We start from the raw sequence: 504 nt of genomic DNA on the forward strand, positions 1-504 counted from the left end.
ACACGGGCTCGTCCACGATCCCCGCTGAAAATTAAGTCAGAAATTCGGGTCACGTTGAAGAAAGTACGTTACGTATACAGGGCAGCTAATCGTGGCTTGTAAAAAGCAAGACAAAAGAATTCTGATGTAATCATTTAATGAGACAAAGGAGAAACGCTGCAATTATCCAAGAGACCGAGCGGGAAGATGCGAAGAATTCAGTAATATCTCGCTGCAAGGCGGGCGGGAGAGGAGCCGAAATAGCTCAGTTGGGAGAGCGTTAGACTGAAGATCTAAAGGTCCCTGGTTCGATCCCGGGTTTCGGCAGGACCGCCTTCGCTTTTCTTTTTAAGGCAAAGGGACTCAAATTTCGTAGGATCCTCTCCGAGGAGTAATCTGACGCATTAATGCCAGCGCTGGTAAAAACTGGGACTGGGAGGCTGAGGGAGGAGTGAAAACGTCCGTTCCCAGTCACTCCTAGAGGAGTAGCCACTCGGCGCCGCCATCTCTGCGGCGAGTGGGAGG

The 504-nt window shown here is 50.8% G+C and overlaps 1 non-coding gene across 1 annotated transcript; it reads left to right on the top strand.

Annotated features, from left to right (window-relative positions):
* The first annotated feature begins 233 nt into the window (after positions 1 to 233).
* On the top strand, positions 234 to 306 carry TRNAF-GAA. Its single transcript has one exon. It is a non-coding gene; the product is annotated as a tRNA-Phe (tRNA).
* The last annotated feature ends 198 nt before the right edge of the window (positions 307 to 504 follow it).

Source organism: Myotis brandtii, unplaced genomic scaffold (assembly GCF_000412655.1).
Source record: "Myotis brandtii unplaced genomic scaffold, ASM41265v1 scaffold71, whole genome shotgun sequence".
Lineage (NCBI taxonomy): Eukaryota > Metazoa > Chordata > Mammalia > Chiroptera > Vespertilionidae > Myotis > Myotis brandtii.